This window comes from Hemitrygon akajei, chromosome 12 (genome assembly GCF_048418815.1).
Source record: "Hemitrygon akajei chromosome 12, sHemAka1.3, whole genome shotgun sequence".
In the NCBI taxonomy this organism is placed as follows: Eukaryota; Metazoa; Chordata; class Chondrichthyes; order Myliobatiformes; family Dasyatidae; genus Hemitrygon; species Hemitrygon akajei.
This window is the reverse complement of record NC_133135.1, coordinates 33,852,212-33,879,612: the sequence shown is the minus strand read 5'-3', so window position 1 is coordinate 33,879,612 and position 27,401 is coordinate 33,852,212. Positions and strand designations below refer to the sequence as shown.

The window sequence follows — 27,401 nt, the reverse complement described above, 5'->3', positions numbered from 1 at the left end:
CACTTCCCATTTCCTACACTTCAGAAATATTTGATGCATCATCTGGTCTTCTGAAAGCTTTTAGAGTGGAGATGAGGGGAGATTTCTTTAGCCAGAGGGTGGTGAATCTGTGGAATTCGTTGTGGAGACCAGGGCATTGGAGGTTGATAGATCCTTGATTGGTCGGAGCATGAAGGAAAAGGGGGAGAAGGCAGGAGATTGGGGCTGAGAGGGAAAATGGACCAGCCATGACGAAATGCCAGAGCAGACTCGATGGGCCAAATGGCCTAATCTGCTGCCATATCTTCTGGTCCTATGGTCCTTTTTTTGAAGTGACATTCTTTCTCCCTTTTACATCCTTACTTCCATCAGTTTCCACTTTAGAAATAAGTTAGCTACTTTGCTACTTTGAAGTGTGGAAGACATAGTAGAAAGAAAGGACTGGCATTTATATAGCACCTCACACAATTTCCATAAAGCTTCATCATTACTAAAATAACACTTAGAGTTTGGTCTCTACCAAAGCATTGAAAACACAGTAGCAAAATTATATTGAATGAGATCCCACATGAGGTGCATAATTGACATAATAAATTTTTCTTTACAAAATCAAGATGTTGAAAATACTCAACAGGTCTAACATTTTGACAAACAGTTCTGAAAAACGATCGCACATATGTAACACTTCATAGGTGCGCCCTGACTTTATGTATATTTCCACTATTTTCAAGGTTTCTTTCAAGTTTCTATCACTAGATTTGCTTTTGAAATCTTTTTGTTTAAGCCTCATTGATTGGGAGGAATCTGGTACTGGTCCATGGCATTAAAAATGTTGAGAACCCCTGATTTAGAGTACCACAAGCCACACCACCCAGCATCCCACCTATTTGACCCTAGCCTAGTCAGAGGACAATTTATACTTGGTAAATGGTAGGGCATTGAGGAATGCAGTAGAACAGAGTGATCTAGGAATAATGGTGCATAGTTTCCTGAAGGTGGAATCTCATGTGGATAGGGTGGTGAAGAAAGCTTTTGGTATGCCGGCCTTTATAAAGTCAGAGCATTGAGTATAGGAGTTGGGATATAATGTTAAAATTGTACAAGGCATTGGTGAGGCCAAATTTGGAGTATTGTGTACAGTTCTGGTCACTGAATTATAGGAAAGTTGTCAACAAAATAGAGAGAGTACAGAGGAAATTTACTAGAATGTTACCTGGGTTTCAGCACCTAACTTACAGAGAAAGGTTGAACAAGTTAGGTCTTTATTCTTTGGAGCATAGAAGGTTGAGGGGGGACTTAGTAAAGGTATTTAAAATTATGAGAGGGATAGATAGAGGTGACGTGGATAGGCTTTTTCCATTGAGACTAGGGGAGATTCAAACAAGAGGACATGAGTTGAGAGTGTGGTGAACTACATATACCTGTCTGGACACGCCCCCCCCGCTGACTGCTCCTGTGGCTCCTCCCACTGACCATGGCTCCTCCCACAGACCCCGGTATAAAGGCGATTGGGGCCTGAGCCCGGCCCTCAGTCTCCAGGATGCAGTGTGGTGGTCAATTGCTGCTTGTTCTTTCTTCCAGTCAATAAAAGCCAATATCTCGCCTCACGCCTCGGAGAGTTATTGATGGTGCATCAGAGAGTTAAGGGGCAAAAGTTTAGGGGTAACACAAGGGGGAACTTCTTTACTCAGAGAGTGGTAGCTGTCTGGAACAAACTTCCAGTAGAAGTGGTAGAGGCAGGTTCGATATTGTCATTTAAAAAAAAATTGGGTAGGTATATGGACAGGAAAGGAATGGAGGGTTATGGGCTGAGTGCAGGTCGGTGGGACTAGGTGAGAGTAAGCGTTCGGCACGGACTAGAAGGGCCAAGATGGCCTGTTTCTGTGCTGTAATTGTTATATGTTATATGGTTAATTTAGAATGATCAACTAACCTACAAACTGCTACGTTTTTGGACTGTGGGAGGAAACTGGAGCTCCTAGAGCAAACTCACGTGTTCACAGGGAGAACGTACAAATTCCATACAGTTGGCACCGGAATTGAACTCCAAACTCCAACACCCTGAGCTGTGATAGCATCATACTAACTGCTGCACTAACATAGCGCCCCAAAAAATATGGAACCCGTGTCATCCTTGCGCAGCGGCCATGCTAATCTTCTCTGTATCATTCCAGTTATAGTATATGTGCTGTCAAAGTGAACACAAAGTTTTTAAATATTATTTTTTATGACTGTACTATGTAAACAACCAAGTTAGCACATTGGATGGCGCAGTGATTTCATATAAATACTACAGGAAAAAATAGAGGTGTACTTATTTGGCAAATTGTATCTAATCTACCTGCTTGATCTGAGTTCTAGTATTGATGCATATTTCTGCATTTAATGTGTGTGAATAATTTTAGTTGCATTTAAATCTGATTTTATACTAAATTTTGGACATGTTTCTAAAGTCATGGAAAGTTTTACTCCACTGTAATGAATGCTTGTGGATCAGGGAAATACCCATCTAAGGTTATTTTTGAAAGTGTAATTGGAACAGTTTAGAGAGAAACCTGATACCATTATAGCTGTTACATGCAGCCATTATGTATCTAAAATATTTTTGGCTCTATTAAGAGGAAAATGTCGAAACCAGTTGCTTTCCATTCTTCAGCCTTTAAAATAAAATACAGTAAGCGTCTCACATCAAATTCCTTCCTATTTACCCATTTCTTAGTTGCCAACACTAGCTCTTTTACAACTTTGGTGCTCTTCAAGATCCTTCCACTGATACAGCACCATCTCCTCAACCCCCTCCAGGTTTTCATGCCCTCTTAGAATCCATATGGTCTAGTTTGCCGACCCCTCCTGAACTTTCATCCCAAATGCTAGTCATGTCAATTCCAAACTTATAGAATTGTATTTATCCTTCCATCTTTCTACAATGTCATACTTTCATATTTCAATACCTTAAAATTAAAACGGGTGGTGGGGTGGAGATACGTCCTTACCAAAGGAAGTGTAAGGTACATCTTCACTTCCTTAGCCTGCATGTCACCCTTGGGAAAGGCGTAGCACCTGCTTAGTCCCTGATCAGGGTCACGTGAAGCCATGGAGAAGGTGGTGGATAGTCCTATGAGCATATCACAAGTCCTGGTTATGTAACCACTGACACCAGGCAGACTGTCCCCGAAGAGTATTGATAATGGCTATGGTGACTCCTGCCTTGTAAAGACACTGCCCAGAAGAAGGCAATGGCAAACCTCCTCAGTAGAACAATTTGACAAGAACATTTATGGGCAGGGAAAGACCATCATCACCTATATCATATGACATGACACATAATGATGATGATGAAAATTAAGTATTCTTCCAGAAGTTTTGATTGCCAAAATTTTTTAGCATGTGCTCATATCCATCATTTTCACCTCTAAAACTAATTCAGACATTTTACTTCTTGAGCAAAGCACACTATAGTTGTAAGCTGTCACCTGCTTCAGATTATCATTCTGTTTTATGAATGTATGCTAATAAAGATAAAGATTTTCAGCTGAAATATAATGAGCTTCTTAGTTTTGAAAGGCAATGTCTAAATACAACCAAGGTAAATTCAAATGGATTTATCTTCCTATTGTATCCTCTGTTTCAACTTGTATTTTATCATTATGCATCACTTTAAACATGAAATATTGTATTCCATGGTGCCTGGCCAAGTGTTTAAGGCGTTCGTCTAGTTATCTGAAGGTCGCTGGTTCGAGCCTTGGCTGAGGCTGTGTGTGTGTCCTTGAGCAAAACACCTAACCACACGTTGCTCTGCGATGACACCGATACCAAGCTGTATGGGTCCTAATGCCCTTCCCTTGGACAACATTGGTGGCGTGGAGAGGGAGACTTGCAGCTTGGGCAACTACTGGTCTTCCATTAAAAAAAACCTTGCCCAGGCTTGCGCTCCAAGGTGCAAATCCACGGTCCATCGAGACTAACGAAGGCCTACGCATTACACACATTGTATTCCAAATGATTTCAGAAAACCAATCACATACAATGACTCGACAATGGGATGATACGCATTTGCTGGGAAATGCCAATGCTAGTGTGCTGAACTGTTGGTATTCACCTCTCCACCTCCCTCCCAACCCCTGCAAGACCAGTGAGGTCAGGACACCTGCACGTATGGCAAGTCCTAAACTTCCCAAATATCCAGCAAAATTGTCCTCCTGATGGCATCCAGGGGATGAAGACAAACTTTGTGAACTTATCAGCATTTGCACAAAGGAATCTATCTGCCAAACCTGCTGCAGTGGTGTGGCTCGATAGTAGGCTCATTTGTTTTAATGCTGAGGAACAGCTACAAGGGCAATTTACATTTATTTAATTACTTAAATTTCCTTTGTTCACAAGTGTTTAAGTGATGTATTTTCCTTAATTTTTTATTATTCTTAATTTCTAATTTTTAAATTAATGTTAAGAAGTTTTAAATGGTTTGAATATCACCTAAATCGAGGAGTATTCAGCCGGCTCTGCAAGTTGTCAGGGTGTTTCTCAGGTATGCCATAATGTCACAAAAAGCCCTGTCACTACCTGAGCCCTTTGGTTTGGATGTCTTACTAGCGATACCGGGAAACTACATGGGAAAGCCCATGTTTCTTCCAGTGCTAGGTGGAGGAAGTTCACACTTGCAGCAAGTTCTGGCTCAGCAATAGCAAGAAACAGATTTTGCAGCATCAATATATTTCAAGGTATTCCACAAATTGGTCAACAAATGAAAGAAGTATTATTATTATTAAACCTCTAATCTAAATTCAGGAAGATTCTCCAGTGCACCAAAGGCACAGTACCACAGCGATATGCACAATGCCGTTACAGCTCAGGGTGTCCTGGAATCTGCAGTTCATTCCCGGTGCCGTTCTGTAAGGAATCTCCGTACGTGTGGGTTTCCTCCAGGTCCTCGTGTTTCCTCCCAGAGGCCAAAGACATATTGGGCAGAATAACTGATCATTGTAAATGCTCCCATGATTAGCTGAGGGTGATCAGGTTTGTCAGGGGTTGCTGGGGCTGCGTGACTTGAAGGGCCAACTTTGTGCTGTATCACTAAATAAAAATGCCTTATTATTCTGAACTAAAACGTGTATTAAACATCACTATAGCAGATACCCATCCATCAGAAGACATTTCAACAATATGCATGAAACTGCTGGATTTAACTCAGCTTTCCTTGACTTCATGTGCCTTGAGACATGGAGCAATGTCCTTTAGACAATGGGATGTGTAACCCCCTGGGTCGCCTCAGGCTCGCTCAGCTCGTTCTCGTCTAGGGGGAGCAGCCTTCGGCCCCGCCAGACTGGGTAATCAGCTGGTGTGGATGCTGTGTGATGTCCCCTCCTCGCCAAAGAACAAACTGGACACCATAAGCGATTAAATGATTACAGTTTATAAAGATTACTATAACTAAGTAATTAATAATGAATTAGTATACATGAAGGAAAAGAAAATAAAGAAAAGGCGCCAAACTTATCAACGTCCAAACCACTTCATGCACAACCGTTGGAGCTCAATTACTGAAGCCTTCTGGCCACCATTCAATCCCCTCCGAACTCCTCGACTCACAGCTCAGGACCACCCGAAATGGTCAACTAAGTACATCTATCTTTGTCTCCTCTCCTTGGGGTACCTCCTAGCCTCATACCCCCGGTTGGGGTCTGATCCTCACCCAGTTTACAGCATCGCGCCCTCTCTCTCTCACCCCCTCGCGCTGATCTCCACAAAAGCCCGCCAACAATAGCTTACAGACTCAGAAGAAAGAACAACATTAATCCCAATTGGTTTACAAAGGAATACAATTCTCGTTATCAGTAAATTTTAACCCAAACAAGCTTCCAGCACTCTCTCGCCACAAAGAAGTATTCCTACTTTTAACAAAACAAAAAAGCCATTTTGATTAACATACGCAGTAACAAAGAAAAAGAAGAAACCCCCCTTTACAGATGAAAATTCAGCTGTTCATTTCTCTACAAGCTACAATACAACCGAAATTATGCAACCCTTTTTGGAACCTTCCTGTATCCACCCACAACTTCTCTATTACATCGTTTTGTGAAAGAAGCAGGAATGAAATGAATACTCACTCAAATACCTCATCCCGAAGTCCAGTGATTGGTTGAATCTACATCGGAAGGAATGATTATTGCTCAAATGAAACAGAACAGTACAAGAAAGAGACACCCATCATCGCCACATAAAATTGTAAAGCCTACATTTTTGTTCAAATCATTCCCCTTAATATCAGAGAATGTACACAATATGCATCCTAAGATTCTTGCTCTTCACAGACGTCCATTAAAACAGAAGAGTACTTCAAAGAATAAGTGACAGTAAAAAAGTTGGAACCCCCAAATCCCCCTTCTCCCCCTCCGATGTACAAGCAGCAGCAAAGCATCAAACCCCACCCTCCCACTCCCCCACTTACTCGAGCAAAGAACATCAGCACCCACCACCCACCAAGCAAGCAATAGCAAAACCCCAAGGAAAGACCATGATCTGCGGTACAACAAAAACGAATCATTCACCCTGGCAACAGTACATGCCACATGCTCTCTCTCTCTCTCCCTAATAAAGGGGCAGAAAGGTGTCTCACAGCAAGAGGGGAGACTAACAAAACAAAATAATCAACTCACTGATTGCGATGTCATAGCCTGTCGTGTCGCTTTTTTTCTCCCGAATTCTCCAACTCAAGAATCGGCAGCAAACTCTTTCCGCATCAGCGAGAGAAAGAGAGCAATCCAAGCACAGAGGCATCCGACTGCTGATCCCACTATCTTTCTCTGAGACGCTTCATTAGGTGACACTGGCTTGGAATTGTCTAGTCCACAGGGCCGCAGAGCCTCTGAACCCCAAAGGCGGGCACGTCCTCCAGGCTGCATCCTCGGGACGCTGAAAAACGGCCAGTTGGTGAGATGGGAGCAGGAACCATTATTGAAAAGAACCACAGTTTGAGTGCATCTGTAGATCAAGGACTCTGACAGGACTCCATCCACCTTGAAGTGTGAAAAAGGAACATTAGTGGAAGAAATTAAACTACTTTCACAGATGAGCTCAAAGAAGCTGCCCTTTGGCACCAACTTAACTCCGCTTAACTGACCATCTTAACTTGGTAAAGTTCGCGAAGAGTTTCACAGATCTCTTCAGAATGCCAAGAATACTACTTGGAATGAGATCTAAGGAACATCATCCGGTTTCTATAAGAATTATTGTATTGCTACATAGTAACTTATGTTTTAATATTTTGGACTTCACTTGTGAGACAGCCTTATCGTCTTACTTCAGTACCACACGACAAATTCAGCTACAGCAGCATAATGGTAAAGTTACTGGATCAGGAATCAGAGACCTGAAGCACTAATGCAGGGACCTAAGCTTGAATTGCTCCCTGGTAGCTGAAGAACTTCTATTCAGGTAATTAAATAGATGTGAATGTAAAGAACTTTAAAAAAAACTAGTGCTGGATTGTTGTTAAACTCAATTAATTAATAACGTCCTTTAGAGAGTGAAATCAAGTATCCTAGCTTATTGAATCGGCATATGATGTCAGACCCACCATCATGATAGATTATTAACTGCATCCTCAGTTCCGGGGTAATTAAGGATGGACAACGGATGCCAGTGACATCCCCATCCTATTCATGAAAATATGCAAAAATAAAAGTCACCAGAAATCAGATTTCTTCAAGCCTGCATACTGTATGCAAACACTGATAAAAGCAGCAAGCTATTCCCAAAGTTGAAGGAATATTTTACAAGAATTGAACAACATCTATCAATTTTTAAGCATTTTAAGCAGAGAAAATGGACACACATTAATATTCAATTCTTTCTATTTTCATTCTGATGTGAAATACAGATAAACTTTAAATGTCGGATTATTGTACTTTCTCCTCGCTCCCATCCTCTCTTGACATTCAACCTCACAAACAAAATTAGTTTAATTACCTAAAGTGGAATGATGTCATTTCATAGAATTTTTTAAAATATAAATTGCATCATTTTCCCACAAGTCTTAAAAAAGAACGACTGTACGTCATGGCAACCCAGGGTTAAAAACAAATAAACATAAGGTAATGAGAAAATAGTCCATAACATTACAAATTGCTTTTGTAAGAGCAGATAAAAGATCATACACCTGAAATGCTAGTTCTGTTTCTTACTTCATAGGTGCTGCATAACTTGCACAGGATTCCCAAAATTAATTTTATTCCGCATTCCAGCACTGTGGCATTTGTATTTTTTTGCTTGGAGGGGATCTCCCAACATAACATTTGTCCAGAAGTTGAAACTTGAAGGACTTATTTATCCTGATCTATCTATTCTGTCTATTATAATTACTTGACATGATTTAAATCAAAATGAGTCAAGTAACATTGCCACAACATGATAGCTTCAAACCAAGATCTGACATGTATTGTGAAGATTAGCAAACCATCCTTATTATTTCATTTAAAGTTAATCTAATATGTCATCATAAAGTTGCAATGATATATAGTATTTTTCACAAACATTTCTCATTGGAAATTGAATGAAATTTTGTTAAAAACAAGTGGCCATCTTTCAGAATGGCATGTCATATTTCTGTAAACCATGAGTATTCCTTTTTATGGGTCTTATGGGCAGAAATAGAAGGACTCAAGAAACATTTGGAAAAGGTCATCGTCAAAACCACAATCCTCAAGATATTCTTCTTCAGTGTCACATGTGTGGTCTTCAGTGACCATCTCTTACCCTTTACAGCTCCATCCTTTTGTCCTCTTTCAGCAACAGGAATACCAACACCCACAAAACCTTCATTGTGATATCATGGACAAGAAATTTGGCTCTCTCTTCCATTTCTAACCAAGTCATGTCTATGCATAAAATGAGCAATTCTTTCAAATGTGTGAAGTCCTTTTACTGCACCATCTGCAAATCACTTTAGAGTTGTCCAACCTAGTATTTGCTCTGATTTTGTTTTGATGATCTTTGTCCTCCAGTCCAATAACTCACTGTTACATGCTCTATGTACTTTAAAACAAGACACTTGCTTGGGCTGGGCTCTGTTGTATTGGCATCCTGGCATAAACCATTGCTCTATTTGTCCATAGTTAGAGAACTTCAAGATTCAAGATTATTTATTGTCATTCTTTAGTGCGTGAGTCTAAAGGAGACTGAAATGATTGTTACTCCAGCTCTGATGCAGCATATATATTTAAAAAAAATGAAGAGTACAATAAAAAACAAAAGAAAAACACAATAAATATATATATAAAGGCAATCCTATAAAACACAATGTAAAAGTAACTGTTTGAGTGTGGCCATATATACGTAAGATAACTTATACTGTATACATAGACTGAGCAGGCTGATTGTATGTACATGAAGTGACACTAGGTGCAGGAGTATCTGTACATAAGATGACTTTGAAACTAAATGATTGAGTGACAAGGTGACTCTTGAAAAGAGGAATTATTCTAGGTTCTTAGCCATGAACATGACTTCTGCCTGCCTGCGTGTCCTTGTGCTGTGAAACTGACACAAGTACTACACTGGGATGTTGCTCAGCACTGCACCCTAGCTGACATGGACGTTGCGGGACACTGTTGCCGTCCAGCTGCACCTGCTCCATGAGCTGACGGACCACTTCTTATGGAAAGCAACTGCCTCCCCATTCCCTTTGTCTGCACAGCTGTCCCTGTGGTTTGGTAGCATAGAACCTTGGAAGCTGTTTGCATAGGTACAGCACAGTACTAGCCCTACAGCCATGATGTTTTGCCAAACTGTTAACCTGCTCCACGATCAATCTAACCTTTCCCTCCCACGCTGCATTTTGCTTTCATCCATGTGTCTATCTAACAGTCTCTTAAATGTTCCTAATATACCATCCTCTAACACCACCCCAGCTGTGCATTCCAGGCAATTACCACACTCTGCGTAAAAACCCTACCTCTGACATCTCCCCAAAATTCTTCTCCATTCACCTTAAAAAGATGTCCTCTAGTATTAGCCATTGCCATCCCAGCAAGAAGGTGCAAACTATAATCTTATACGCCCCTATCAAGTTGCCTCTCATCCTAATTTGCTCATCCTTTCCTCATAGACATCTTTTCTAATCCAAGCAATATCCTGGTTAAATCTCCTCTTCACCTTTCTAAAGCTTCCACATCCTTCCTCTAGTGAATCAACCAGAACAAAACAAAATACTCCAAGTCTTGTTGAAGTTTCATAGAGCTGCAACATAACTTCATGGCTCTTTAACTCCATCACCCAACTAATGAAGGCCAATACACCATATGCCTTCTTAACCACCCTATCAACTTGCACAGCAACTTTGAATGATCTAAGGGCTTGGATCCCAAAATCCCTCTGTTCCTCCACACTGCTAAGAATCCCGCCATTAACCTTTTACTCTGCCTTCAGCTTTGGGCTTCTAAAGTGCATCACTTCACACTTTTCCTGGTTGATCTCCACCCGTCACTTAGCCTGGTGGACATATAGCATGATGAACGATGATCTGCACGGTCTGTCAGCACATAGACCAGGTGTGGCCAGTTCTCCGCACTCACAGACTCGGCCAGGGTGCAGACCTGACCCCCATATCTCAGCACCAAATTTCAACTCTGCACTCCCCAGCCTGCCCAGTCTCAGCCCTCACAAACAACCTCTCAGCCATGAGCCATTGCTGCAGGAACACCGGCAGAGGGAAGGAAGTAATGCCAGTTACCAAGCCCAACACTGGGGAGGACAGGGGTTCTCTCCTAACACCCAACACAACAGTGGGGAGAAAAGAAGAGAGAGCACCAGGTACACAGCACAGAAGCAACGAGTGAAGGGGAGGTCTCCAGCCCAACAACAGGGGCGAGCACTGCGTACTCTGTGTGTCAATGAGAAGAATAGTGGGTCATACCTGGTACCTGGCAGAACAATGCAGAACATCATAAACAAAGTTATAGTTACCTCTTTAACTCTTCCATTAGAATTCTAGTTTCTGAGAACAGAGCAAGGTAGTATTCAATTGCAAAGTTCCCAAAACAGAGTCGGCTGGCTTGACTGAGCATTGCCACACTTTGTCAATGTTAGCTCAGCTCTTCTACTGACCCTTTGCAAGATTTTCCACTTGTAGGCATTTAGCTCTGCAACTGCAAACTCAGTAGGGAGCTCGCGAAGCTTCAAGCACACAATTAAAGCAGTACTCTTCTAGATAGCGTTTCCAGAATGGATGGTGCAGTCATAGGAGGAGGAAAAGACAGTCTCCTGCATGTCAGAAATGCCTGGACAAGTCAGTGAAGAACAATACCCACACAAGAAAGCTACAGAGTATGGCCAAGTGCTCCCGAGGGAGTATTAGACAAACTGCCTGCACCTTGTGTAAGTGCAATGCCGAGAGCCCCTAGCACACACGCTACCTTCTCCCAAGGGATAAAGATAAAATAAGTGGGGTCTGCTCTCCGTCAATGTGGAGTGTAGGCGACTACCTTAATACAGTAATGAGCAGCAGACTCTGAAATGCCGCAAAGATTAGTAGTCAGCTGAGAGGGACTATGAACCTGACTTCCAGAGACAGATGCGACCCTGTATTTGAGGTGGTACATGTTGCAGATATCACTGAGGATAGAGAACGCAGGTGGGCTATCAGTCTTCTAAACTGTAGGGTTCCAGGAGAAACAGAGTTAGCAAAGACTGAGAATTCTGTGAGCAGAGAACTGCAGTACATTACTATGATTCTACAAATCACAGTCTCTCAGACCAGTACAGATGAAAGTCAGCCTTGTTGTTAATTTTGTGTGTTGCACTGTCAATGACATCATTTGGACATGTATAGCAGAAAAAGTTTTCATACAATCTGGAATGCTGCCCGAAAGTCTGATCTGGAGTTGAATTTCCCACTACACACTAAGCAACCCAGAAATGGGTGCAATGTGGTTTAACTCTATTCGATTATATTCAATGCAAGCCTACATTCAATTATGCAACACTGCTTTTCCAGATTAGTGAGAGAGAATTTCTCAGCCTCCTTCTCCAGTGTTCCTTCTCCCACAGCGTTAAAATGGAAAACTCTATTTTTCATCATTTATTTTCTCTTTAGGATAGTAACACCCAACATTGTCAGGATAGTACAATAATCTTTTCACCTTCTCCCTTACTCCTTTAAATCCTTCTCATACACTGTGCGATTGGCTTCTCCAATAAGAAAAAAAAGGTTTTCAATCTTTTTTTCTCCAATGTGCAAACGTTTAATGGGGGTGAGCCAAACATTGTGAATTTATTTTTTTCTGTTTTGGGTAGAAAAATCTGCATGTATGGATTACTTGAGTGTAATCCATAAATGCAGATTACTTTTTAAAGAATAACTGATTTGTTCATTGTTAAGAAGTAATTTATTGCCACAAGTTAAATTTGAGATTCATCAGTTATATTGGATTGAACAATTCCTGACATAAGCAAGTTTTTCAGTAAATGAAATCTGGCTCTAATATCAATGTCAGCTGTGGCTGAGTTGATTGCACGCTTTCCTCTGAGTCAGATGCCCATAGTTTCCACTCCAGTACCAAAATGCGGATTGATATTCTAGTGTAATACTCCACTTCCAAAATGGTATCTTTGCTAAACTGAAGCTCTGTCTACTTTTCTCAGGCAAATGTAAAGGAATAATGTCTACTTCAAGAAGATTATTGAGGCTAATGGCAAATATTCGTTCCACAATCAGTTTATGTTTTATTTGTGAAGTTTGCTGAGTTTAAGTTGCTGATATGTTCCCGTGTTACATGTTCAGTATCTGGGGATAACCTGCTTAACATTGTTGGACATCACTATTATTTAATAATAATTTTTATAAGATTTGTATTTTTAACAAACTCAGGTATTTTTCGCACTCACTGGCAGAAAGTGGCATAGCAGCTAAACTAACGGTTTATCACCTTTCTCATTTTTTATTGGCTTAGTATTAGCACATTACCCACGTGATGTAATTAGTTTAATTATGTAGCCTATTAACTAATTTAATCCTGTCTAAGAAATTTCCCTTATCCTTAAAAGTGACATATTTTTCAAAAGCACCATCTTTTTTTTTGTCTTAGTATTACTTCCCCTCGTAGCATTGTTTCTCAGCTCTTTATTTAGTTTGCTTAGTATTTGTATGTTTGTTTGTACTCTAAAGTAAACTAAAATCTTGGAATTAACAGTGCTTCCCATTTTTGACTCCTGTAAGAAGCTTCAGAACAAGAAAATAAACAGGGATAAACAGAAAATAAACCAATTTGGGGCCAGAATAAGTATCTATTTCTTTAATGGTAATCAACACAATGATTTTATTATGACCTGACTGTTTATGGTCAGCAATAGATGAATGACACTCCTTTTCTGTTCTACTTAGGTCTACTATCAGCCTTCATTCTTATAGCAGTTATTTAAGGTGTTTCAAAAATTTTAAATTATAAAATATTTTTATTTCAAGAGGACGTGAGTTGAGAGTTAGGGGGCAAAAGTTTAAGGGTAACACGAGGGGGAATTTCTTTACTCAGAGAGTGGTAGCTGTGTGGAATGAGTTTCCAGTAGAAGTGGTAGAGGCAGGTTTGGTATTGTCATTTAAGGTAAAATTGGATAGGCATATGGACAGGAAAGGAATGGAGGGTTATGGGCTGAGTGCGGGCCAGTGGGATTAGGTGAGAGTAAGCATTCAGGACGGACTAGAAGGGCTGAGATGGCCTGTTTCCATGCTGTAATTGTTCTATGGTTATAATATAGCCAGGAATTACGTGAATAATGAAAAAGCACTAGAATATCTTCATTCAAAGATTGAAGAGCTCCTTACTTAGAGTGTTATGTTTGGTCTTAATAAAGACAAATAGCAGAGGTAAAACTAGCACATTTTTATTTAAAGGACACTCCAGGAATGATGGCTTCAGCTCGACCTAAGCACGTGCACCCAGCTCACCCAAAGTCACTTCCGGTTCTGGGTGAACCATCCACATTGCACACTGAGAACTGAAGTTCTTTATTACGTACACACATAATAATAGCTCTTCCCCCTTTAAAGTAAAACAAATTATGTCCACATAGACATGCAGGAAACAATAATGCTTTCCAACAAAGATATTTGCATTAACTTCAATTGTAATAAGCAAACACGGTCCCTTATTCACTCAACAACTCTCAGACTCCAAGGTGGTTTGATGATCTTCTCTGGTCTACTGTTTGTCACCACAAATATATTGCTATCACTTGCTGTGTTAATAATAGTGTCTTTCCGAGATTTCTGACCAAGTTTATTTGTCACATCGGCTGGCTCCTTTGGTGTCCTGATAAGTGATGTGTCACAGCTATGGGTTGGAACTTGTGGTTGTAGGTCCACACAGTTCCTTCTCAAAGGTGTTCATTCCTCCATCTGAATCTGGTAGGAACGTGGAGCGACTTCCCCTTGCACATATTCTTGAAAGGACTATGTGCCAGAATCAAGATCTCAGATATACCTTGATCTCCAGGCTTCAGGACTGGTAGGCTTTTCGCAGTCTTGTTGTGATACTAATTCTGTTTTGTTTTTCCTTTCTCCTTAGCCAGTTTGTCTCTGTGAGCTCATTTAGGTGCACTGTAAGGCCAGTGTGTATACGTCAACCCATCAGCATTTAGGCTGGTGAAAGGCCATTCTGCAGTGGTACCCCTTCGTAAAGCATCCGACCTTTGTGGAAATCCTCTCGTCCATCTTGCGCCATTTCGTGAGGCCCTTCACGAACTTCACCAAACTCTCTGCTAGACCATTCGATTTTGGGTGATGTTGGCTTGAGGTTGTATGTCAGAACCTCCAATCGTTGGCAAAGGACTCAAATTCACAGCTAGAAAATTGTGCACCATTATCTGATACCACTCCATGCCTCTCAAACACAGCTTTCAGGAAGGTGATGACCACTTTGCTGGATGTTGATTGCAGTTTTGTAGCCTCTGGGTAATTTGAAATGTAGTTTGTTACAACAATATGACTCTTTCCATCAGAATTGAACAAATCCACTCCAACTTTGAAGGACGGTCTGTCTGGTACAGAGTGTGGTGCGAGTAGTTCTGCTTGTTGCTTTGATCTGTAGATAAGTCATACTTCACATGAAGCAGTGGTCTGGCTGATGTCTTGGTTCATTTTTGGCCAGTAAAGCAAGCTCTTCATTTACAGTTTTCCTCACCAAGATGCCCTTCTGGAGCATTTCCTTGCATAGCAACACTGGAATCACAAATCTATCTCCTTGGAAGACCATATCTTCCGCTATTGATAGTTCAGCTTTGTGTGCCCAATAGTCTTGAATATACATTGGACAGTCATTCATAGTTGCTGCTGTTCTGACCTTGGGGATTGTGTAGTCTGCCCATCTTCCTGTCTATTTTTCCCTCTTCAACTTCAATGAGGATCATGGAGATATTCTTGATCTCCAATCTTTAACTGGTAGATGAAGAGAGACACGCTGTTGACCATAGCTGCGTGATGTGGAAGCAAGACTTCACACAGAGAGTGGTGGGTGCGTGGAATGCAGTGCCAGCAAAGGTGGTAGTGGTGGACACAATAGAGTCTTTTAAGAGACTCTTAGATACATACACAGCACTTAGAAAAACAGTGGGCTATGCTTTATTGAAATTCTAGGCAGGTTCTACAGTGGGTTACATGGTTGGCACAACATTGTGGGCCAAAAGGCCTGTAAAGTGCTGTGGATTTCTATGTTTCTGTTAAGGCTGGTGACTTCTTCATCATGTTCACTTTGTGCAGCACTGGCATCCTGACTGTCATGCAGGTATAGCTGGTACACATGTCCATGAAAAGTGGAGTTCTTGTGCTTCCCTTGCATAACCTATCCGGAGCTCATATGATGCTGTTACGAGATTCTTAAGTAAGAACAGGTAAGCAGCTGAGCCCCTCAAAGACATCTGCATACTCTTCCATGAGTCTTGTGTGGTCCTCTTTGATCTGCAAAGCTACTACGAAAACTCTTTTCACCGTGTTGAGCTTTTCGCGTATTGGCTGTACTTTCTTATTTACAAACAGTAGCTGTGCCTTTAGGTGTTGCTCTTTGTGCTTGAAGGTCACTATACAGCCTCCTTTTACTGCAACGTTCTCCCCTGCATAGTCTGTAACCTTTAATTTAACTGGGTAAAGCTTGCTGTTTACTTAGAGACTCTCATAATCATCCATGGATACCTATTCACCTAGGGTCTGTTGTCCAGCTTGAATGGAATTACTGTCTCACTCACAGTCAAATTCTGTCTTACCAGCACCAGCTGTCTGTACAGAATCCAGAATTAATTTCTCCATTTCCTCAGAAACTTGTGCACCTCTCTCTTGGTAGCTCCAACTTTGCAGCATTTTGATTCCTCTTCCTACAATGACTGCAGGACTTTCCATAAGCAGGACACATCTTTGGGAAATGCCTACCTCCATGTTTGCTGCATTCACTCTTTGAGCCTACCTCTTCGCTTTACTGTTGCTTTGGGAAATGCCTTGTGCTCCGCCTCCGTTTTCACAGCCTGCACTGATGTTTCTGCCCTGTGCAGCTCCTTAGCTTGAGATTGTGTGTTCTCGCAGCTCTACACATACCCATAGCCTTTTCCAGAGTTAAATCTTTTTCACAGAGCAATCTTTCCCTGAGCCCATTATTTGAAGTTCTGCAACCAATTTTGTCTCTACTAGTGAGGCTCTCAAACCTCTAGTCTCACAGGACTTGCTCAGAGTGTGAAGCTCAGCTAAGTATTGGTCAAAGTTAACGCCTTGTTCCTGGTGACAGGAAAAGAACTTGTATCTTTCAAACATGATGTGTTTACTTGGGACAAAATAATCTTCAATTTTTTATATCAGTATGTCCAATGTAAAAACAGTCTCATCAATTTGAAAGCTGTTGTAGATGTCCAAAGCATCTTCACCAATTATGTTTACAATGATAGAAGCCTTCAATTTCCCATTGCTCCTCTGGCTGTACTCGCTGCTAAATATATATTAAATCACCGTTTGAAGTGTTTCCAGTTATCAGCTGGATTTCCAGTCAACTGCATAGGTGCAGGAGAACTTAACTCATCCATTACAGAACTTTTCAGGCCCTCTCACCTGAATTTCTCTTGGTGACATCGGTGAACAATGGCAGCAAAATAAGCCGTATGAAATAAAACAAAGTTCAGGAAACAAAGCAAAAAGATTGAACATAGAACACTGAAGAGCCTAACACAGAAAGAGCTTCTTCAGCTCTTCATGTCTATGCCAAGCATTGATGTCAATGTAAACTAATTCCTTCTGCTGCACATGTCTGTATCTCTCTATTGCCTGCCCGTACATTTGCCTGTTTAAATGCCACTGTATGTGCTTCTATCATCTCACCTGGCAACTATTCCCTGCACTTGTGTAAAATGTTTACCTTTGTAAATCTCCTTTAAACTTTCCCCCTTTACATTAAAACTTTAGTATATGACATTTCCACCCTGGAAGTACAACTCTGACTATCTACCCATATCTATGCCTCTCCTAATTTTATATATTTCTACCAAGTCGCCCCTCAGCCTTTGATACTCCAAAGAAAACAATCCGACTCTCCTTCTAGCCAATGCACTCCAATCCAGAAACATGCTGGTGAACTCTTCTGACCCCTCTCCAAAGCCTTCACATTCTTACTATGGTGTGGTGACAGAGCTGCACAGATCCATGCGAAGGTCCCAGTAATCTCCTTATTTGCTTCCTTCAGTATTCCAGGATAGATCCCATCAAGCCCTGGGGAATCACTAACAGGAGAAAATCTGCAGATGCTGAAAATCCAAAGCAACACACACAGAATGCTGGGGGATCTCAGCAGGGCAGGCAGCATCTATGGAAAAGAGTAAACAGTAGACGTTTCGGGCTGAGACCCTTCTCCAGGACTGGAAAAGAAGGGGAGAAATCAGAGTGAGGAGAGGGGGAGAGCAGAGGGAGGAAGAAACACAGTGGTAGGTGGGAGGTTGAAACTGTGAAACGGGGAGGGTGAAGTAAAGAGTGGGGAAGTTGGTGAAAGAGATAAAGGGCTGGAGAAGAGGGAACCTGATAGGAGAGAACACGAAAGAAAGGGAAGGGAGAGAAGATAAGCTGAGAATGGAAACCAGAAATGGGGAATGGTGAAGATGGGAGTGTTAATTACCAGAAGTTCCAAAAATCGATGTTCAAGCCATCAGGTTGGAGGCTACCCAAACGGAATATAAAGTGCTTCTCCTCCAATCTGAGTGTGGCCTCATCACAGCAGTAGAGGAGGCCATGGACTGTGATGTCAGAATGAGAATGGGAAGTAGAATTGAAATGGGTGGCCACCAAGAGAACCTGCTTCTTTTGGCAGATGGAGGTCTCCCAGTCTACATCAGGTCTCATCGATATAGAGGAGGCCACACCGGGAGCATCAGATAGAGTAGATGACCCCAACAGTCTCGCTGGTGAAGTACTGCCCCACCTGGAAGGACTGTTTAGGGCCCTGAATGGTAGTGAGGGAGGTGGTATAGGGGCAGGTGTGGCATTTGTTCCACTTGCAAGGCTAAGCACCAGGAGGGAGATCAGTGGGGAGGAAAGAGTGGACAAGGGAGTAGCGTGGGGAGCGATCCCACTTGAAAGTGGAAAATGCGGGAAGGTGTAGAGGGAAAGATGTGCCTGTGTGTGATCCCGTTGAAGATGGCACAAGTCAAGTAGAATCATGTGCTGGATGCAGATGTTAGTGAAGTGATAGGTGAAGACAAGGGGAACCTTATGGCGGCAGTAGGATGGGGTGAGGACAAATGTGTGCAAACAATGTGGTGAAGTGGGGTGGGGGAATCAATATGGTGTAATGGGAATGGGGATTAGAATTAAAATGGTTGCCCACTGGGACCCATTTCAATTCTACTTCATTCCTATTCCAACGTGTCAGTCCATGGCCTCCTCTACGGCTGCAGTAAGGCCACACTCAGGTTGGAGGAGCAACAGCTTATATTCCATCTGGGTGGCCTCCAACCTGATGGCGTGAACATTGATTTCTTCAACTTCTGGTATTTGCTTCCCCCCTTCATCATTCCCCATTCCCATTTTCCTCTTTCACCTTATCTCCTTACCTGCCCATCACCTCCCTCTGATGCTCCATTAGTTTTCTATCCCCTCCTGTCAGATTCCCCCTCCTCCAGCCCTTCATCTCTTTCACCAATCAGCTCTTTACTTTACCCCCTTTCCCCTCTCGGTTTCAACTATCACCTACCACCTTGTACTTCTTCCTCCCCTCCCCCGCCTTCTCACTGTGACTCCTCATTTTCCTTTCCAGTCCTGATGAATGGTCTCAGCCCAAAATGTCGACTGTTTACTCTTTTCCATAGATCCTGCCCGGCCTGCTGAGTACCTCTGGCATTTTGTGTGTGTGAGGCCCTGGAGATTTATGTTTCTCCAAGACTCCTGACACCTCCTCCTTCTTAATATTAACGTACTGGAACACTAACATACCTTTTCCTGATTGCACCGTCATTCTACTCCTTCATGAATACTTGTGAAAAGATGAACTGTGCACTTGCAAGTACCAGAGTTTGTTTTACCCTGGCTACTTCCATCCTCCATTCCAGTCCAGATGAAGAGACTCATCCTGAAACAGTGACTGTTTATTCTCCTACGTGATGTTACCTGACTTCCTGGGTTCCTCCAGCATGTTCTGTATTTTGTTTTCTTCATTTCTTTCAATTGACAAATCAAGACATTATCTAATTATGTGTATATACTTAGAACTGATTTAAAATGGAACCAAAACAAGAGGAGCTTAGAAAGTTAAATATGTTAATTAATGAATTTCAGGGAATAGATGACAATGCTGCATTCTAATTGAAAGGTTCTATTGTTTACAAGAAGCATGGAAATCCTCAGGATGACTACAACACTTCTGTCTCAGGAAGGCAACATCCATCATTAAAGATATCATCTTCCAGGTCATGCCCTGTTCTTGTTGCTGCCATCAGGCAGGAGATATAGGAATCAGAAGACCCACTCCTCAGAGGTCAACAACTGCTCCTTCCCCTCTGCCATCAGGTTCTTGAACAAGCCTGAGAATCTCTAATTCTACCTCAGACTATATTTCCCCCAGCTTGTACTGATGTCATTTCATTTTTGTTTATGTAGTCATGTATGGTATCGCTAATTTATGTCAGTCTGTCTTAATAATTTATAGTTGTCATGCACTGCACTGCTGCAAAAAAACACTAATGTTCAAGGCATTTACATCCTGTTTATGTATGCCCACGACAATAAACTTGAACATGAGAATTTAGATGGCTTGGGTAAGGAACCACTGTGGTGGCCACAATTTGTTTTTGTTTCTCTCTCAGCACATTAGCCTTATGACGGTCTTCTTTTTATATAGGTTCTTTTATGTTTGTTTGTTTTGTGCCTGCCTAGAAGGAGATGAATCATAAGGTTGCATAATATATACATACTTTGATAATAAATGAACTTTGAACTTTGAGCTTTGAATTTCCAATCTAGGAAGCAGTTTGGTTGGCTTATGTAATAGAATAATGAAGCTTGGAAGTGACTATTGTGGTGATATTACGTGCAATGATGTGCCAGTACATGATTGGACAGAGCACTGAGCATGCACAGGATTGCTAGAATGTTCCAGCACGTGGCTGGGTTAAGGCATGTTTGTTTATTACTGTAAATACAAGTTAATCTTCCAGAAAATGATTCTTTATTGTTAACCCACGGTACATTTAAACAGAAGTAAGATAACACGGTGTCAGAAGTGGTTCTGGAAGAATAATATGGGAAAATCGAGAATCAAAGATAATCGGAAAAAAAGAAGGAAAAAAAATTCGAACTGTAAATGGTAAAATGGAAGGGTTACAACCCTCATCAAAACATCAAAACTGACTGGCAACGTAGCTAAGAATTGGAGGATATTCAAGCAACAGTTTGAACTGTACTTATCGGCGATCGATTATGAAGAAAAATTGGAAAAACCCAAAGCTGTGATTCTGCTCCATGTAATCGGGAATGACGCAGTAGAGGTATATAATAAGTTTGTCTTTGAAGAGGGAGATCATTTCAATTTAAAGTCAATAATGGACAGATTTGAAGTATTCTGTATACCTAAGTGCAATTTAATGTATGAGCGATATAACTTCTTCACACATGTGCGCAGAGAGCTGCTGAAACAATTGATCAGTATGTTACTAAGTTAAGAAAGTGTAGTAGAACATGAGAGGCTGGATTGCTCATGGAATCTCTCATTAAAGAGAATTGTTTGTGGCATTCGAGATAATGCTCTGAGAGAAAGCAAGATTTAAGATTTTCTCTGTTGAGAGAGCAAGATTTAAATTTGAAAAAGCTTTGGCGCTTTGCAAAGCTTCTGAGACAGTGACGTTGCAGGCTGAAGAGCTTTTTGTCAAAAACTGCACTGTAGATGCTGTAAAAAAGCACAAATATATCAAGAAATATAATGGCAAACTCTTTACATTTGGAGAGACTGAGACTATATAATGAGGACAGAGGGGACATCTTTGAAAGGATATTGGGCCCTATATCGGACCTCCTTACGGGGTGACGACTGAGGTTTTTTGGTGCAGTGCACCTCTGCTGTGTATGTTTACTTTTTGCCTTTATATTTTTTTTCTCTTTTGCTGCTTAATATTTAATTTGATTTTGTTATGGTTGTGGTTTATGTGGATGTGCTGTATTTTTTATGTTAGTTTTTTCCAAGTCTGTTCACATAAAATAATAAACTACATTAATTAAAAAAAAGAAATATTGTGGCGACCCACTTCCCAGCGCACTCGAACCGGCTCACAGAGTGGCGTGCGCCGGCATTGAGGCCGGTCCCAAAGAGGGCGCCAAGCCTGCTTCACCAGCAAGGGGAAAAGCCCGCGCGCGGGACGGGACTGTGAATACGCGCCCCCTACAGCATTCCCGCCCGGGGAGGGCAGGATCGGGAAGGCTTTAAAGCGAGGTCGCAAAGTTTGAATAAACCTCTTTTGTAACTGCAGCTCACCGACTACGTGTCGTTATTTCAGCGCTGCATATAGCACACCGCTACAATTGGTGACCCCGACGGCCCAAACGATATTTGGACCGGAGATGAACGACACTGCATCTGTTCATTCAGTTTCGTTAAAACTGCCAAGCTTCTGGACGCTGCGACCTCACCTATGGTTCCAGCAAGCAGAAGTCCAATTCCACATTTGGCAGATAACCTCGGATGCCACACGTTATTACTACGTGGTGAGCTCCCTCGACCAGGAGACAGCCGCCCAGGTTGAGGAGTTCATACAATCGCCCCCAGCAGACGGCAAATACACAGATGCTCATAAGGACTTTCGGACTCTCACGGCACGAGCGAGCTGCCTGCTTACTGCACCTGGATGGTTTTGGGGACAGGCCACCATTGGCCTTGATGAACGAGATGCTGTCCCTGGCCGGAGGTCACAAGCCCTGCCTCATGTTTGAGCAGGCATTCCTGGAGCAGCTGCCCGAGGACATACGCCTGCTGCTGTCCGATGTGGATTTCAGCAACCCCCAGAAGGTGGCGGCCAAGGCAGATGTGCTGTAGAAAGCCAAGAAGGTGAGTGGGGCGTCCATCGCACAGATCACCAGGCCACGCTCCCAGCAGCAAACCAGACCAGGCCCGGCCACAGAGCCCGCTAACCCCAGAGGCAGGGGTGAGGAGACCAACGAACAATGGTACTTCTACCACCAGCGGTGGGGCGCAGAAGCCCGCCGCTGTAGCCCGCCCTGCAAGTTCCCGGGAAACACCAGGGCCAGCCGCCGCTGGTGGCTACGGCGGCTGGCCATCGGGATAGCCTCCTGTATGTCTGGGACAAGCGGTCGGGACGCCACTTTTTGGTCGACACTGGAGCCGAGATTAGCGTCTTACCTCCGACGAGTTACGACACCCGCAACAGAGAACCGGGTCCCACCCTGAGGGCCGCGAATGGCAGCACAGTAAGGACCTACGGCACCTGTACGGTGCGGCTACAGTTCGGCTCCAGCCGGTTCACGTGGGACTTCACACTGGCCGCCGTAGCCCAACCGCTTCTGGGCGTGGATTTTTTGCGGGCTCACAGCCTACTGGTCGACCTGCCGAGGCAGAGACTGGTCCACGCCGAGACCTTTCAAACGTTCTCCCTGGGTGAAGCCCAGTTGCCAGCCCCACACCTAGACTCCATCACGCTGTCCGACAACGACTTCACTAGAGTCCTGGTGGACTTCCCATCGGTTCTGGCACCGCAGTTCACGGCAGCCAAGCCCAAACACGGCGTACAGCACCACATCCCAACACAGGGACCACCCCTCCATGCCCGTGCTCGAAGGCTTCCCCCGGACAAGCTCCGACCGACGAAGGAGGAGTTCAAGAGGATGGAGGAATTGGGGATCATACGGCAGTCCGACAGCCCATGGGCCTCCTCCCTGCACATGGTGCCCAAAGCGACAGGGGGCTGGAGACCATGCGGCGACTACCGCAGGCTGAACGAGGCTACAACACCGGACCGCTACCCTGTGCTGCACATTCAGGACTTTGCAGCAAACCGGCACGGCGCACGGATCTTCTCCAAGGTAGACCTCGTCCGGGGATACCATCAAATCCCGATGCATCCGAACGACACTCATCACCCCTTTCGGCCTTTTCGAGTTCCTCCGCATGCCGTTCGGCCTGAAGAATGCCGCACAGACGTTCCAGCGGTTAATGGACGCGGTGGGACGTGACCTGGACTTCGCTTTCATCTATTTGGACGACATCCTCATAGCCAGCAGTAGTCGTCAGGAGCATCTGTCCCACCTCCGTCAACTCTACGCCCGACTGAGTGAATACGGTCTAACAATCAACCCGGCCAAATGCCAGTTCGGGCTCGACACCATCGACTTCCTGGGCCACAGGATTACTAAAGACGGGGCAGCCCCTCCGCTGGCTAAGGTAGACGCGGTCCGCCATTTCCCCCGACCCAACACAATCAAAGGCCTTCAGGAATTCGTGGGTATGGTGAATTTCTACCACCGCTTCCTCCCTTCAGCTGCCCGAATCATGCGGGGCTGTTTGCCCTGATGTCGGGTAAGGGCAAGGACGTTACCTGGGACGAGGAGTCCGCCGCCGCTTTCATTAAAACCAAAGAAGCCTTAGCAAACGCCACGATGCTAGTGCACCCCAGAACGGACGTCCCTACCGCCCTCACAGTGGACGCATCTAACACGGCAGTCGGTGGGGTGCTGGAACAACTCATCGAGGGTCGCTGGCAACCCCTGGCATTTTTCAGCAAACACCTACGACCACCCAAGCTCAAATACAGTGCTTTCGACTGGGAACTGTTGGCGCTATACCTGGCAATCCGGCATTTCAGGTACTTCTTAGAAGGTAGGCCCTTCACTGCGTTCATGGACCACAAACCACTTACCTTTGCGTTCACGAAAGCATCCAACACCTGGTCGTCCCGCCAGCAGCAACATCTGTCCTACATCTCCGAATACACGACGGATATCCGGCATGTCTCGGGAAAGGACAATGTCGAGGCGGACGCCCTCTCCCACCCTAACATCCAAGCCCTGTCCCGGGGGTAGACTATGAAGCACTGGCGGAGGCGCAGCAGGCAGAACGAGGAGATCCCTAGTTACAGAACCGCAGTCTCCTTTTTGCACCCCGTAGGCACAGGTGAGAGGACCCTACTCTGTGACGTCACCATCGGCCAACCCCGCCCCGTTGTCCCGGCAGCCTGGCGGCGGCGCGTTTTCAACTCCATTCACAACTTAGCGCACCCCTCCATCAGGACAACTATCCGGATGGTCTCCAGCAGGTTCGTTTGTCACGGACTCCACAAGCAGGTCAGTGAATGGGCCAAAATGTGCATGCACTGCCAAACAGCCAAGGTGCAGCGGCAAACCAAAGCTCTGCCGCAGCAGTTCCACCCCACCCACCAGCGTTTCGATCACATTCATGTGGATATCGTGGGCCCCCTGCCAGTGTCGCGAGGAGCGCGGCACCTCCTGACTATCGTGGACCGGTTCACAAGATGGCCAGAGGCGATCCCGCTCACCGACACCACCTCTGAATCTTGCGCCCGGGCACTGATTGCCACCTGGGTATCCCGCTTTGGTGTACCGGCCCACATTACCTCCGACAGAGGTGCCCAGTTCACCTCCAGCCTGTGGTCAGCTATGGCCAGCCTTTTGGGGACACAGCTGCACCACACCACTGCCTACCACCCACAGTCGAACGGCCTGGTGGAGCGTTTCCACCGTCACCTAAAGTCGGCTCTCATGGCCCGCCTGAAAGGAGCTAACTGGGTGGACGAGCTTCCCTGGGTCCTACTCGGCATCCGCACAGCACCCAAAGACGATCTGCACACCTCGTCGGCCGAGTTGGTGTATGGCGCACCCCTGGTCATCCCAGGAGAGTTCATACCAGCCCCAAGGGGGCAAGAGGAAGAACCTGCAGCAGTCCTGGGCAGACTACGCGAGAGGCTCGGTAACCTGGCCCCCATACCAACTTCACAGCATGGGCATAACCCGACCTGCGTATCCAAAGACCTGCAAAACTGTAAGTTCGTTTTTGTACGACGGGGCGGACATCGGGCACTGCTACAGCGGCCCTATGAGGGGCTGTTTACGGTGATCAGAAACAACGGGTCCACATTCGTGCTGGACATTAGGGGGAAAGAGGAGGTTTTCACAGTGGACCGACTCAAACCAGCCCATGTGGACTTGGCGCAGCCGGTCGAGATTCAGGCACCGTGGCATAGAGGCAGATCTCCCAAACAGAGTCCGACCCAGACTGTGGACATTGGGGAGTGTATTGCTGGTTCTGGGGGGGTTATGTGGCGACCCACTTCCCAGCGCACTCGAACCGGCTCACAAAGTGGCGCGCGCCGGCATTGAGGCAGGGCCCAAAGAGGGTGCCAAGCCTGCTTCACCAGCAAGGGGAAAAACCCGCGCGCGGGACAGAACTGTGAATATGCACCCCCTACAGCATTCCCGCCCGGGGAGGGCAGGATCGGGAAGGCTTTAAAGCGAGGCCATGAAGTTTGAATAAACCTCTTTTGCAACTGCAGTTCACCAACTCCGTGTCATTATTGCAGCGCTGCGTGTAGCACACCGCTACAATATAATAATATGTCAACAAAACTAACAGAGACAAGATGGCACTTGAAAGAAAAAGGTCATGTGATAGCTGTGCGCAGGAACATCGTCCAAATCAGTGTCCCGCATATGTCTAAATTTGCAATGGCTGCAGTAAGAGTAATCCTTTTTCACGCTGTTGTAAAAGTAGACAGAAGGAAAATAAAATGAAACAAGTAAATGCTGTGGTTGAAGATGAATGTGAGGAATTTTATATAGATGTGCTTTGTGAAAATAAACAAAGTAAGAATGACTGGACTGTTCCATTGCAAGTGAATCAAAACAATATTCTGTTTAAACTTGATACTGGAGCACAAATAAATGTTCTTGCAGAATCTGAGTTTAATGCTTTAAAACCAAGACCGCAGTCACATCAGACAAATATAAAAGTGACTGGGTATTCAGGTGCAGACTTTCCAGTTAAAGGAACATTGTGGCAAAAGTATCACAGAAAAATATGGTGCGCAGGCTTTCATTTGTGGTCGTGCCAAAAATGTACAGTCAATTCTGGGTTTATCTGCCTGTGAAAGACTTAATTTGATGAAAAATGTTTTAGTCTTGGATAGTGACGCAGAGCTGAAGCGACAGAATGTTGCATTACAGTCGGTGGATGGTGATGTAACTCGACTGCAGGTCCAGCTCGTGGAGGCAAACGCTGACATGGAGAATATAAAAGCAGTAGCTGCAGTGTCTGAGATGACCAAACAGGAGGCAATTGATGATGTGAAAAAGCAATGGCAGGAGGAGGTTGTTTCAATGCAAGCGATAATGAAAGAGACACTGAGAGAATATGAGATTCAGTTTCATCACCGTCTAGAGCAAGAACGCTCACAGTGGGCACAGTATAAGAAAGAAGTGAAAGCACAAGTGAAGGAATTGAGAAGTTTTATTGAAATGATGAAGTCTCAGATAAGAAAGAGATTACACAGTTAATGAATCAATTAGATGAGGAAAAGAAGATTCGTATTTCATTACAAATGGAAGTGGAATGTGAATTGACTGATCCAAGGAGAAATTTGTCTGAAGGACAAGGAGACAAAGTGAGGACACAAGATAAAATGAACACATGGACACAGACCAGATCACACATGGTCCAAACAGAGGAGGGGGCAGTGTTAAGAAGAAATCGCAATGACCTTAAGAAAGAGCCAACTTCAGAGTTTCAGTTATCTGATATAGGTGTGTTTTGATTAATGTTGTTAATTGTTTTTTCTTCTTAAGGAAAGGAAGATGTGGTGATATCATATGCAATGATGTGCCAGTACATGATTGGACAGAGCACTGAGCATGCGCAGGATTACTAGAATGTTCCAGCACGTGGCTGGGTTAAGACATG

The 27,401-nt window shown here is 43.9% G+C and overlaps 1 long non-coding RNA gene and 1 pseudogene across 1 annotated transcript; both read right to left on the bottom strand.

Annotated features, from left to right (window-relative positions):
• Window positions 1-2,089: 2,089 nt before the first annotated feature.
• On the bottom strand, window positions 2,090-2,183 carry LOC140737444 (U6 spliceosomal RNA; annotated as a pseudogene).
• A 3,446-nt stretch (window positions 2,184-5,629) lies between these two features.
• LOC140736566 (uncharacterized) lies at window positions 5,630-6,716 on the bottom strand. Its single transcript, XR_012100972.1, has 3 exons — window positions 6,636-6,716; window positions 6,087-6,124; window positions 5,630-5,751 (listed from the first exon to the last, which is right to left on the bottom strand). It is a non-coding gene; the product is annotated as an uncharacterized lncRNA (long non-coding RNA).
• Window positions 6,717-27,401: the final 20,685 nt, after the last annotated feature.